The sequence below is a fragment of the Mus caroli genome, unplaced genomic scaffold (assembly GCF_978045245.1).
Source record: "Mus caroli unplaced genomic scaffold, Mus_caroli_1 scaffold_4, whole genome shotgun sequence".
Taxonomy (NCBI): domain Eukaryota; kingdom Metazoa; phylum Chordata; class Mammalia; order Rodentia; family Muridae; genus Mus; species Mus caroli.
In genome coordinates, this window is record NW_028227259.1 from 9,789,129 (window position 1) to 9,802,955 (window position 13,827).

The following is a 13,827-nucleotide window of genomic DNA, read 5'->3' on the forward strand; positions in this document are numbered from 1 at the left end:
CCTGGGGTGCTGCCAAGGGTCATGTTCGGGCCCATGATCCTACAGTCGCTAGGGTCTATGCTGATGTCTGTGGCCCGTGTTGCCATCAAAGGCCATCCAGATGACAGTGGTTGGGGCTGCTGCCTGAGACCGTGTGGATGTCTGATGGCCATGCTGCCTCGAGGGGAATATAGTGATCTGAGTGGCCTGTGCTGCCACCTGAAGCCATGGGAACATCCAGGCTCATGCCGATGCTGGGTCTATGTCCGGGTCCATGCTGCTGCAGGGGACAGCGTAGGGGGATGTCTGGGTCCATGGTCTTTTTGCAGCCAGGGTCTGTGTTAATGTCTGAAGCTCCTGTTACCACCAAAAGTCATGTTGATGTCCCTAGTCTAAGGTAGTGTTGATGTCCCAACACTGTGCTGAGCTGATGAATGGGAGAGCTGGCTCTGGTAGTATTCATGCAGAAGAGCTAACCCCAAGGAGATGAGTGCAGAAGACCTGGCTCCACCCCTTTCCTGAGAAAAGTGAGAGAGTTGGCCCTGGTGGGATGTGACCAGGAGAGCTAGCTGCCTGACCAGCTCAGCTACCACCCACATCCAGATTCAGGGCTTTGAGTTGGTCCCCTCAACATCCATTCCATTAATCATCTGCTGGAGTGTGTGTGAAGGGACTGGTCCTACAGATCCAAAGCTGTAGGATCTCCATGACACATGGCAACAACAGGATATCAGAAAGGAGTCCCAGGGAGAATTCAGTATTGATAGTGTAGCAGAAGTCAGAGACCTCAAACCAGACCAATGACTCACTGCAATGAACATTTGCAAGTCAAGTTGTTTGGGCAAAATGGTATACTATGGGACACACTGTGATACAATGCGGCTTCCATGGGGAGTTGTTTTTTTTTTTTTTTTTTTTTCTTTTGGAGGTGGGAGGCTACAAGGTGGAAGGCAGATATGAAGGGATCAGGAGATGAGTGGTATTGGGGTATATGATAGAAAGTTCACAAAGGATCAATGAAAAGTAAAAAGGGGGGGCATGGGGTAAGGGACTCCTGAAGAGATGGCTCAGCCATTAAAAATTATTGGGAATTCAGTTCGCAGAACCCATGCTGGTTAGCTCACTAACTTCTGTGAAGGCATTGTACTTACATATATACCCATCACCCTCACTCTCTCCCCACCCTTGCCTCTTCATGCACATGGTCAAATGACTTATTATACAGTGGATCTCTTATTGTTCTTACTACAGTAACATCAGTAACTTTGAAGAAGCCATTTGCAATTCAGCCTGTAAAGCATGGCATACTGACTTTACAGACTCGCCCTCTGCTTCCTTTCTAAGCTTCTCCACTGCAGTGGCTCACACTTGAGCTTTCGTCCCTGGCTTCAGAATTTGCACCAAATATCCAGATCCTAGAGCTCTGCAAAAGTCGAGAATGAGCAAAAGAGGTAAACATACACAAACACAAGATTTTGATTGTGTGTGTGTGTGTATGTGTGTATGTTTGTGTGTGTATGTGTGTATGTTTGTATGTGTGTATGTGTGTGTGTATGTTTGTGTGTGTGTATGTGTGTTTGTATGTATGCTTGTGTGTGTATGTGTGTGCATGTGTGTGTGCATGTGTGTGTATGTGTGTGTATGTATGTGTATGTTTGTGTGTGTATGTGTGTATGTGTGTGTATGTGTGTATGTTTATGTGTATGTGTGTATGTTTGTGTGTGTGTATGTGTGTGTGTATGTGTGTGTAGGTGTGTGTGTGTGTATGTGTGTGCATGTATGTTTGTGTATGTGTGTGTGTATGTTTGTGTGTGTATGTGTATGTGTGTGTGTGTGTATGTTTGTGTGTGTGTGTATGTTTGTGTGTGTATATGTGTGTGTACTGGATTGAATATACATACATCATATACATTCAGGAAACTATGGAGGTACAAGGAGGGCATTGGAGCTCCTAAAACTGGAGGTATAGATGCTGCCAGGCATCATGTGGGTGCTGGGAACTGAACTACAGTCTTCGCAAGAGTAGCAAGCCACCACTGAGCCTCCTTAGCCCTAACATAAGACTTTTTATAAAGCCGGAAGTACTAGTGTTTTTCTATGTTAAAGTGCTTTCAACTAAGCTGCCTTTCAGCTTTCTCTCTCAGAAGGGAGCAAGCGTCACCTGTGAAGTTAGGGGTAGTCAGTCATATGGGACCTTTGGCTTTGTGCCCTGTGTCACATCCTACTTTTCTGTATTAAGGTCTTGGTTTTCCTCCTGATTTACTGTGTGAGTCCTTCCCTGACCCAGCTTAGAGGAGAGATGCCTGGCCTGCCCAGTAAGCTTATTAGAGGCCTGTGACAGGACAGGGCCCTCTGATCTTCTGTCACTCATAAGGATGTCATAGGGCACCTTGTCTGTAAGCCCTGCATTTCCCTGGGAAGTCTCCCATGAACTGGCACTTGTACATTTTCCTGCACAGAAGACTCCATGGAAGTTGAGAAGAGAAACTTGAATCCTTTGAGCAAATGCCTTCATATCATAGAATCACATAAAATATATGCTTTTGCCTTTTGCTTGTGGAAGCCAGTGAAATTTGGTTTCGTGTTGTAAATACCTTACTAATCCCTTCAAGAAATGATATTACCTTAATTGTTTAAGCCAACTAAGATAATGCATGGTAAATTAAGCACATTTTATCCCCTGTCCTATCTCCAAAGCCCTGTTGACATAAAGGGCTTTAAGAAAACAGGAAACAAACCACAAATAAGCAAAGAATCAGAACCCAGTGGGAGTGGGGAGCTCCTTTACCACCGTGGCTGTGCTTGGGACCCTTCTCCTTCTGTGAGGATGGTTGACTGATTAGGCAAGACTTGTTCCTAGTCTTGTTGTAATTTGTTGTCATGCTTGGTTAGTATCCCTGGGAAGCCTGCTCTTTTCTTTATCCCATTTTATTTTTGAGTAGAAATGGAAGAAAGGGATCTAGGAGGGAAGGAGAGGTGGGTTGTACTGGGAGGAGAGGAGGGAGGAGAAATTGTAATTGGAGTGCAAAGTATGTAATGAATATGAATTAAAAATAAAATTGAAAAGAAATTTTAAAAGAATCAGAAAAAATAAGGTAAGAGACTTGTGGATCAAGGATGAAAACTTTTTTTTTTTCACAAGGTCATGAATGGGAGAGATTTATCTAAACTCACCAGAAAACAAGATGCATAAATCTAGGGCCTGTATAGCTGCTGAAATATTCTCAAATGTAGAAATAAAATGAAAGCAATATGATATAACGTAATGATTTTTAGATTTAAGCAAGAAAGGAAAAATAATTTTATATAAATTATGCTTTTATTTGTGAGGCACATATTACCTTTTATCATTTTATAAAGTTGGTACAGGTGAGAGATTTAATAAGATGCAATTTAAAAATTAAGAAAATAGAAAAGAATGAGGCAACTATTAAATCATGGGGTAAAAGGACACCTAGGTCATATTTTTGCAGTAGCACTTACATAACCATAATATGGTACGGCATGGGTGAACTGGATGCAGTCATCAAGCAGAGAGATCTATGCATGGGAGAGAAGCTGAAGCATTCCTTAGATTAAAGGTTAGGGGAGGAATCAAGTGTAATGTCTACATTTGATGTGTCAGTCGAGTATTCCACAAGTAGTTATGCCTCAGAATCAATTGTTATGAAATATCTCAAAGGAGGAAGTTTACTGGGGGTAGGTCCACTGGGACACCACTGCCATTAATAAGCCTTCTACATGGAGTTGACTTACAACTAGATTAACATATAATTTTGTCAAAACAAAAATAAGCTGTCACACACACACACATATGCACACACATACACACACACACACACACACACATCCTTGCAAGGGTGTACGTAGTCATAATTCTAGGGTTTAAAGTAAATAAAATATGTATTTCAATGAAATAAATATTCCTTCTAATCATTTCAATGATTTGCAGTTATGGGTCATTTGGCAATCATTCTTAGTTCTTATTTTCCTTCCCCAAATATTCTTAGCTTTCTATTTGAAAGTTGCCTTCACTGGAAGGAACGAACGTGCTGTATGCTTCAATGGAGAGTATAGTCATCTGCAATACAATGTTTACTTTGAAATGATGTAAAACTTCCCTTTCCTCTCAGTATTTGGGAATATCTCCAAAGAACACTGAAACTACATTTCCAGAGAAGGCCAGAGCAATTGGTGAACTTTGGAATATTTCAGTTGTTGAATGTTTTGGCCAAGGATTTAAAAATAAATCAGTATTATTCCCACAGAGCAAAGAATTCTATCTTCTGCAAAGTAATGTATGAGACACAGTAACAGAATTAGAGATGTTTGCATTAACGGATACAAAGGAAAATCATACATTCAGAGGACGTTAGGTGTGGAGGACATATGGCACTGAGATGGTTTTCATTGGCATGTAGTGCACTGGGCACATGGTCTAAGCAGATGCCCGTGTAAAGGACACTGCAGAGAGGGTGACACCTTAAACTATCCAGACAGTTCTGCTGCCTGGCTGTCTTATAAAGCCATTTCTATTATTTCCATTTTCCCACCCAAATCAATACAGCATTCTTTTGTGTTGGCTCCCCAGTGCCCACACACATATTTAAATCCCCGGGTAATTAAATACTTTTCTTCTATTCCCAGAAGACGTCTTGTCCTAGATGCTTTGACGCTAAGTCTTGGGGGGACATTTGATTTCATCTTTATATTCAAGTCTGCTGTGCTTCTTTTATTGATTGATTGATTGATTGATTGTCACTCTAAACACATTTTCAAGAAAGTAAAACAAAGTCTAGAGACAGGAAACAGGCAGAGTGTTACCAAATATGGTCATATTAGCAAAGAGCCATGACATAACTAAGTGCAGTGGGGAACAGTACCTGCCCATGGATATTGTTTTTTTTTTGCTGACATTATGATTGCTTAAACAGAAAAACCTTTTCCATCAAATGAATTGTGGGGAAAAAAAGCCTGTATTTTATCTAGAATATCGGGTTAAAAGGAATCCTGTCTTGTTATTATATAGACCTCACTGGATCTGGTTCATTCTTCGCTTTTAGCAGTGGAAAAGGTGTTGTAATTAACTGATCACACAAGAATTACAACAATGAGCAAAGTTCATGGGGACTTTAAGAGCAATGTGATCAAAGCTAGCTTCTTGACTTTGAAAAAGCAGTTCCCAACACAATCAGCAATTTCTGGCACAGGCTCATGGTGTGGGCGCTGCTTCTTTTAGTCATCAAAGTCTCTCTGTGTTTTGTTTTTTTCCCCCGATCTAAATGACAGAAGTGCTGAGAAGTGCAAGAAAACTGATAATGAAAAGCACTAAATGCTTTGCAAACCTCTGAGCAGAGCAAGGCACAAGCCCTGCTGGTAGGTAAAAGAATTGCTAGTTTCCTTGTTCATAATTAACTTTATTATTATTATTTTTAAGCAGCAAACATTGAGAGACACTCTAACACAGGCTTTTCTTAGGCAATGTCATTTTTACTTTGTTTCTGTTTTGCCATGTGTAAGCTTTACCTAGGCCCACAAGATAAATACCGTCTTGTAGGGAGGATGGCCTTGAAGTGTACTAATACCGTCTTGTAGGGAGGATGGCCTTGAAGTGTACTGATAGCGTCTTGTAGGGAGGATGGCCTTGAAGTGTACTGAAAACTCAAAGAACGAGGCTTTCTTGTCTTACCGGGAGGTGGCACTCCTTAAAGTCTACACATGGCTAAAATTACTCATTCAAAAGACTAATTGTTTTAGAATATCAAGTATATGATTTGTATTTTGTCAGATTTAACAACTATTATAAAAGACAAAGGTAGAAATAATAGTTCCTGAACTTATAGGGCTAATATACTGGTGAGAAAAGATGACCAAGGAAAGTGAATCCAAATGCACAAATATTAATGTACCCCTGTGGGCATCCTGCAAAGGTGTTCTGGGGTTCCAATGCAGCACTGTCGGTTACAGAAGTCTCAAGGGAAGCCCTCCGCACTACTTATAGAGGAGAATTTGGGTTTAATTTGGCCAGGGATTATAGGGGAAGAGTAAGCAGAGGCAGAAAAGAAGTCTTTATAGAAACAGACGAGTGCACACTCTGCTTCTTAGGCCAGAGAATGTGATCCTCTTAGCGAGCATGAAGCTGAAATGAGAACACAGGGTGGGCACTGGGAGCAATGCTTTCCCAAAGATAGATAAGGATGAAAACTGTAACTTCTTTTGGAATTTGGGAAATGATTTTTGCATTCTTTTCATTGTTTGTTTGTATGAAAAGTTAATTTATTGACTTTTATATCCATAAGGAATTCAGTTATTATATCTGATGTTATATGGACAAATATTACAATGAAAGGAAACATCCATTAAGCAAATATCTGTCAGGCACTTTCTAATTACCACATACTACTCTAGGAACTGAGAAACTGCTATGAAGAAAGCAGATAGAAACTAATTATGTAGCGTGCATTTATTATAAAGAGAAATAAAGCACGAGTTGGTTAGATATGAGCTACTAAGGTGAAAGATGAAGCAGGGAAAAGAACATAATGAGTCTTAATGTTTCAACACATCCTTGATAATATCATTTGTTTTGCATGCATTGTATGTAAATTCCTGTAGAGTATATGGCTCTATAATCCTTTTTCAGCTTTTTACTGTCTTTTGTTTTCTTGGGGTAAATTCATGCTTTTCTGAAGTGTATGCAAGTGTGCTACTTCTGACGATTATATAACATCCCATGTATTCTCATTACATTTATGGGCTCATATTCTACTAAAATCCAGATTACCTCTATTGTCTTTCTCTTATGAGTAAAGTCAAGTTGTAGTCTGTAATTCATTGGTCTCTGTCTCTGTCTCTCTCTCATGTGTGTGTGTGTGTGTGTGTGTAGGTGATAGGTTGCAAAAAAGGACGTAAAAATGGCCTTAGATTTTGAAAAAAAAGAATGTAACGTGAAGCTTGGTGTGGAGAGATCCAGGCTATTCTGAAGGCATTTAGAATAGTATTGCACCTATCTAGATTTTAAAAACGAATCAAAACTAACATGCTTCTACAATGAATGAGAAGTGGGAAAATTTAAATATGTGAATATAAGGTATGATAATTGAGAATGAAGAGAGAGGAAAAGGTAAATTAATATTGCCTTCTTGGCATTCTCCTCTAGACAATTAGCTGGAAAGGAGCACTGACTGAATAACAAACTGAAATATGATGTTTCTTCCAGAAACGGTCTTACTATGTTGCCTAGGTGGATATCCAATTCATGATATTCTGTGTTCAGGGCCTTAATGCTGAGATTATAAGCATGTGTCTCCTATTCCAGCTAGCATATGATCTTTTAAAGAGAAATATTAATATAAACATGGCAGTGCATTGGATATAAATTTTCATAGTGAAAAGTTTCTTAATGACTGTGTAGCCAATGCTCACTGAATGTCCACAAAGATTGAAAAATTCAACAGTAAGGCAAATCAAAACATTGTATTTATATAATCACAGGAGAGTTGACTGTATGGCACAGAACACAAAGCACACTGAAGTTTAAAGATGAATAGAGAGAATTTCAATAAGGGACACGAGACCATTTCTTGAAGACTGAGGACATGACATCTAGATATATAGAGATGGGAACAACTATAAGCCTCTAGGGAACTTTGATGCATCTGCATTTCCCTGGGGGACGGTGGTGCAGTGGCTTCCAGGACAGGAGTCATATGACTCTCTGGTTTGTGACAAATTTTACAGAGAAGGTGATGACAATTATTGGAGTAGAGAGTCGAGGTTACTTGGTTACAAGGTACCAGGAAGATTTCTAGTATCAAGAAAGACAGTATGGACATTGTTGTTATGCTCTGAAATGCTGAGAATATGAGCCACAGTCATGGGGAACAGAGCAGAGGAGATGCATTAAAGGACTGTGTGGGATCTGTTAGTGAAAGGATCTCAGGGTGACCTGAGTTATGAAGGGAATCAAGGATACCCCTAGGTTCTGAGGTGGACAACGAACTGTACAATGGTTAATATGTTGAGAGTGGGAAATAAAAGAGATGAAGGGATTCTTCTATTTATTTTATAAATAAATTTAAAGATGTGGTGTACTCTATTTAGGAGAATTTTAGTTTATGTATTTGTAAAAGCAAACTAAGACAGAGATGGTTGAATGAGAGTTCATGTTATAATATCTAGGTTGGAAATGCTGATTTGGGGACACTTGATGAGTGAGCTAGAGGCAAAAAAAATGAAGACTTTCTTTGGATTTTGCAATGAGTATAAATAAAAGAGAGTCTGCCCTAATGGTCAAAAGGGGTGCGAAGGAGAGAAACGGGGTGGGGGGAGAAGAGAGAGAGAGAGAGAGAGAGAATGAAGAGAATGAAGAGAATGAAGAGAATGAAGAGAATGAAGAAAATGAATAATGAGCAGAGAGAATTAGGCATCCAAGTCCTTCTGCTTTATCTTAAATCAGTGTAACTTTAATGTTACTATTTATCATTTTATGCCAATCTTGGTGATATTTCCTAAAATTTTCTTTGTGTAATCATTCTTGAGAATTTCAACTGGTTTATATCTGATTTTTTAACATATAATATAGATACATTTTTTTTCTCTGCATGTGATGGCCTAGTTTTGACAAAGAATCCAGGTTTATAGTTTCTGAATTTTATGACATCAATAAAGTCTTATAATATATCAGAAGTGACTGCTCTATAAAATTTCCCCTTGTCTTGCACTTTACATGCCCTTGTGCTGTGTTTAATTACTCTTGAGTTTCCTCTGCATTTCTGCCTTCTGTCTGTGTATATATAGTGTATATATAAATTGTTGCTTCCATTAGAATAAAATATCTTGTAAGTTTTCATTTTCAACTCACTTTCTTTTCTCATTTTTTTAACATATTTATAAATGAAGCACAAAATTATCCAAAACCTTGCAAACCCCTGAATACTAATGGAATTATGTTGACACAAGTAACTAAAAAGCCACTGCATTTTGGATCTTCGTCCTTTAGGGGATTCTGGCTATGAATCTGCAGGTGAGCTGGAAACTGTATTTTTTAAAGTACATTATTAGCCTTTGTTCATAGTTTGAAAGGCCTGTCAATGTGTGGGTGTGGTCATACACCCTACTCTACAAGTGTGAAAAATTCTGTTGATAGGAACTCTACACTAGGATGCAGTCATGCCACTTCATCTCAGCCAATCAGAAAGTCTTGGCAAACCTTTGCATCTGGAAAGACTGGACCAAAGACTCTGAGAGGGCGTGGCATATCATTAGGAAGTCAGTGCTGCAATCTGTGGGAGGAAACTGAGCACAGTGACCAGTCTCTAGGATTGGCTGTGTGAGTACCTGTCAGGAGTCAGATAATTAACAACATTCTTCCATTGGCTAAAATTAGAAGGGAAATAAATGGGAAAAAGTCAGGCTTTTTGTAAAAAACAAATCAAAGAAAGAAAGAAACAAATACATCACTCCCCCCACCCACACACACACACACACAATACATAAAGCAAAACAAAAAACCATGGACTGTGTTGGGGGAGCTGTGCTAAAAGTAAATCAAGAGAAGAATGTCCTTCTTACACTATGGTTTGGGTGTGTGTTTCAATGTTTGGATTGCCTTGACTAACCTTTTTCAGTTCTAGTTCTGTGGGTTTCTTTTTGGTTCAGTGATGTACAGAACACCTGGGCAGTATCTTTCGGCTTAGATACACTGAGGTCAGGTGCATTTGGTGCCATGTGCTAGGCCCTCGTTGGTTCATATCAGTTTCAGTTGCATGGTACAAGGTTTTGTGAAAGTTCCGACTCCCTAGTGCCTGCAGATCCCCAGTACTGCGTACTATACACGACTGCCTACTACTGTATACAGAGCAGCATATTTGAGCCATTCCTCTGCCTCAGCTTGGTTCTCTTCAACTCCTCATAGTATAGTAACTTTCGCTTTTGGATAAAATCCCTGTAGAGGATTGGAAACAGCCTTCTCCTATGTGGATCATGGGACACAGAGCATTACGTCACCAGTCTCAGGGAAGAAATTTCTTTTGTTCAGCTACCACAGAACACAGAAAACATTCCCAAAGGATCTAATATCATACACCATACAGGTAGTAGTTTACTGGGATATATACTTGGGAGGCACACACTAAGGGTCTATCTTTTACACGGTTAATGGGACTCATTCTTTCCCCTTTTATTTTGGCAGAGGTAAAGTTAAATCAACTTTCTTAACAAATCCATTCTCCTGGCATACGCTGTTACTTCTCGCCGGCATCTCTGCCTCCCAGCTAGCGTTGTGATGCAGTTACTTTACCTACCTGGATGGCAGTGGCATCATCTGTATAATGGCTTCAAGTTTACAAGGGCTTGGGAAGACCACGTGAGTGTGTTTCTCCCCTCTCTCACATATTCTTTATAATAGGAGCAGGACTATAGTAAACTCTACCAAGGGATTGGATAACTGACATTTACCATTTATTATTGTTTTCACTTAGTGTCTTGATTTTCTCCTTTAATCTTCCTGTTTGTATATAGTTCTTGGTATGCTTATGTTGGTTTATGTAATTGAAGACTGCTGGGTATAAGGGTTTAAGGCCTGTTAGACACTGTATATTGTGCAACAAGAAATTTGTGGATTATACTTCTGATAGCACAGTAGATGTTTCTACTGATCTTAATGGCATAAACTATTATGGACCTTGGAACCACCCTTATTCCTCAGTTCGATCTGACTGGGAAGGTAGTGATGTGGAGTGATTTCTAGAGGCTGAGAGCAAGTTATTGCTAAAGTCAGAGTTGGCTGTGTGGACAGAAAGTTATTTTTTAGCACATTATGGTGCTGGTAGAACTGCAAAGGGCACCCAGTGCAGCCACTTTGGAAGGTATACAACAGAGATCCAGACAGTCTTGGGCTCTTGTTGTTTCCTAACCTTCTCCAAAACATAGGTTATAGGATGCTAACAATTTATGCTGGAAACAGAAGTTGATGGTTTTATTTATTGCAGGGTTTTAACACACGATCCTTTTCATGGATTTTCAAGGAACGATATATAATAAACTGTTTTATATTTTCCAAACTTGTTTGACCACTGAGTGTGTCCTCCCTCTAGAAGGATAGAATTTCATGTGTCTTACACTCCACTTGGCACATTTTAAGGAACACTGGTTTAAAATAATTTGAGGTCAGAACTGGAAGGAAATTACAGGCCACAGAGACATAACTAGAAGAGCAGATACTTAATGGCCAGCATCCAAACAAAGAAAGGAAAGGCAGGGTGAAGTCAGGCTTGACATCGGCTGGAAACCTCAAGAGGAAGTGCTTCTTTTTATCTTGTACTTTGTATCCATGAAGGCTGGAAACAATTACAACTTTGCCAACTGATGCCTCCTCGAGAGACGAACTTCAAGTTATTAAACATTTTTGAGTTTCCAGTTTGTCCTCTATGAAAATATTTGACATACTACTGTCATTGAAGAAATATGGTGAAAATTAGAGAAAGTGTATGTCAAGTAGCCTCCAGGGTTGTTTTTGATGTTTTGATGGTGTCATTATTACCAGCCTACCTTTTAGAGCAACTCTGCCAAAAGGGCTCTTAGTGCACGAATTGCGATCTTAGCAACTACTTAGCAAGGCACTCTGTTTATTATTTCAACAGCCATGGCTACTGGAAATAATTTCCTTGTGTCAGGTCACAGCATTTTCTCCATGTTTATTGATTATCCTTGTTACGCTCTTTAAGGTCATTTAGTACATGTCTCGCCCTAACATGTCCAATTTATCAGTTGTTTAGATGTAGGGCATAGAATACTGGTGCAATTGTAGTATGCTGGGGGTGTGGGTCACCAACCATTCCATGACTGGATATGAGGTCTGCTCCACAGACAGATTTCATGCCCAGGACTGTAAATCTGATCAAAATACCATGACTGAGATAACAGGCCCTAGAGAAAACATACTGGTTTTTTTGCTTTGTTTTGTTTTGTTTTTTATAGATAATTGATAATTCTGTCAAACGACCTCCTAAGTATTCACATTTATATCTATAGACCTGCCAGACAAACCTCTTTTGTGGAGTTAGTAGTGGTTCATGAAAAGACTCATAACTATGTCGCCTACCTGCTTACTGCCCATATTAGCAGCATTGAACTCAGGGGTTATTACTAACAAGAAAGGAGAAGAGGACATAACGTTGGGAGAGATGTGGAGTGAGATACAATGCAAGGCAGCAGAAGGAGGTGATGATAGAAGGATATGACTGAAATATATCAGATGAATATGAGTAGATGTGAGCCCTCGCTGTGAAGGAATCGTCTATATGAACCCCTCCCACTCAACGTTTAGGGACTATCATTAAATGGAGGCAGAAATAATGTAAGAACTGGAGGATTAGGAGGAGCATTGTGAAATGCTGCCTTCTAGGCATAGCATGAGTGTTGTCTATGCTAACTCACAGCACGATGGTTATCATGAAACTGTACAAAAGCAACAGGTCAAAATTGTTAAATTAATGTGGGATACTCCTGACCCCCACCTATAGCTGTAAGAGCTGTTGTCAGTTGGTAGCTGTTGAGGGAGTGTCACCCTCCTTTAGGGATATGGACACCAGCAGGTAGATTGCCTATGACCCTGTAGATGGCCTCAGTCTCATTCACTGCATATGGTGTCAGCATTAAGTGTATTCAGGGGCTATTAATGTTAATAATAAAAGAAGATATAACACTGGGAGGGAAGTGGAGTAGAGGACAATCAGGGGAGGTACTGGTAGATGGATATGTCAAAATAGAATATGTAAATACATGCAATTTTCAATCAATAAAGAAAATATTATTAGAAACAGGGCAACTCTGTTCACTAGAACTCTGAGGAGTTCTCTTGCTGTAGCACCAAGGTCATGGAAGTCTAATGCTAGCATCTGAACTTATAATTCCTAGGCCTAGCAATTCCTAGGTAGTAATAACATACTTGAACAGTGTCTATGGCTTCTTCTAAGCTCAATACCAGTGCCTTCGATTATTAACTACCATGACCTTTAATTGTCTGTCTTCTGCATTCAGAATATTACTATGACTTTTTAAAGCCAGTGTTGCAAATTAGGACAGCACTATTTGTCAGAGAACGTGATGGACACTGGAAGAGCTTACTTGACATCAGGAAGTTCTCAAACTCCTCCTTCCAACAACTGCCTTCTTCTGAGTCATGGATTTGGGTTTAGTTTGCTCCTTCGCATGCCAGCAGCTGGTAGGCTCGGAAGGGAACCAACAGGACAGAAGAATGGCAAACAACAGTTGCACAGACTGAGCCCATGCCTTCTGCAGCAAGCACTGGCACCGCCCACCCTTTCTCAGGGAATCTGACTGCACAGCTGCCCCCAAATGTCTTGTCTTCATAATCTCAACTTCAGCTTCATGTCCTGTCACACTGAACACATCTTGTTACTTTGACAGTCTTGACAAATATCCTGATAATTTGAGGCAGACATGATTCATTCATTTTCTGTTAAAAATGCTTATACTTTCCTAATTGTTTTTTTTTTTCCTAAATAAAATCCCATGGCTTTGGATGCATTTTTCATTAATACAATTATCTAAAATTTAAGCAAAAGATAAAAAGTAAAGTCACTGAGTAATCAGGAACATGGCAAAGAGTATAAAGAATACATTAATAATTAATAGTCCTTGAGTCCAATTATATAAGAACTTAGTGAAACATGAGAAAATAAAAGGGGGTTCTCAAATTCTGTAAGATATAATTAAAACAGGCATGATTTTTAGGGTGTCCAAGGCACACACAAGAGTAATCACCAAGTTTACACAATTTTAAATTGGAGAATAAAATAGGAAAAAAAATAATAAAAGAAGTAC

General features: G+C 39.4%; 1 protein-coding gene across 9 annotated transcripts in view; it reads right to left on the reverse strand.

Moving 5' to 3' along the window:
- Magi2 (membrane associated guanylate kinase, WW and PDZ domain containing 2) overlaps positions 1 to 13,827 on the reverse strand; it is a 1,489,420-nt gene that overhangs the window by 614,547 nt on the left and 861,046 nt on the right. The gene's annotated exons all lie outside the window — the stretch shown is intronic.